The sequence below is a fragment of the Silene latifolia genome, unplaced genomic scaffold (genome assembly GCF_048544455.1).
Source record: "Silene latifolia isolate original U9 population unplaced genomic scaffold, ASM4854445v1 scaffold_387, whole genome shotgun sequence".
NCBI classification, from domain to species: Eukaryota; Viridiplantae; Streptophyta; class Magnoliopsida; order Caryophyllales; family Caryophyllaceae; genus Silene; species Silene latifolia.
The window spans coordinates 65,866-66,750 of record NW_027413313.1 but is presented as its reverse complement, the minus strand read 5'-3'; the positions used below and the strand labels follow the sequence as shown (position 1 = coordinate 66,750).

General features: G+C 43.8%; 1 non-coding gene across 1 annotated transcript; it reads left to right on the top strand.

Annotated features, from left to right (window-relative positions):
* The first annotated feature begins 380 nt into the window (after positions 1-380).
* Positions 381-487, top strand: LOC141639425 (small nucleolar RNA R71). The gene has a single exon (XR_012542524.1). It is a non-coding gene; the product is annotated as a small nucleolar RNA R71 (small nucleolar RNA).
* The last annotated feature ends 398 nt before the right edge of the window (positions 488-885 follow it).

Below are 885 nucleotides of genomic sequence, written 5' to 3'. Positions count from 1 at the left end.
CATGACCCAAAGTTCCACAATTCTCACATATCCCACTTGGGATTGATGAGGATGCCGTCATGGCATTGACATGATGCTTCGATGATTTTGAGTTTTCCTCAAGTCTAGCCATAGCTTGTTCAAACTTCAAGTTGATTGTATCGATATGGGAGCTTAGTTGGGCACCTAATTGAGTAACGGCGTCCACTTCATACTTTCCTCCTCTAGTAGCCTTGCGAGGCCTACTATATTGTGAATTGTGGATTGCCATCTCTTCAATTTTGCTCCAAGTTTGGTTGTCATCAACCTCGGTGAACATCCCATTCGATCCCATATTAAGGATATTTCTTGAGTCTTCATAAAGACCGTTCCAAAATTGTTGCACCAAAAACCATTCGCTAAGTCCATGGTGAGGACATGAGCGACAAATTCCCTTGAACCGCTCCCAAGCTTCATACAAAGACTCTTCATCCCTTTGCTTAAAACCCGTAATTTGAGCTCTTAGCATGTTGGTCTTTTCCGGTGGGTAGAATTTTTTGTAGAAAGCTAGAGCCAACTTCTTCCAAGAATCTATTCCAAGGGTGGCCTTATCAAGGCCCTTCAACCATTTCTTGGCGGTGCCGATTAAGGAAAAAGGAAATAAGACCCATCTAATTTGGTCTTGAGTCACGCCCGTTTGAGAGATAGCATCACAATAGTCGCAAAAGGTTTCCATATGAGAATGAGGATCCTCACTAGGCATCCCCCCAAATTGGCTCCTCTCAACTAGTTGGATGAAGGCGGACTTGGCAATAAAATTTCCGGTGAGATGTTGCGGTGTAGGAGTACCATTTGGTAGATTCTCCTCGGTGGGTACGGAGTGTGACGAGAATTTTGGCATTGTAGGTGGATTTTGTGGGGTATTTT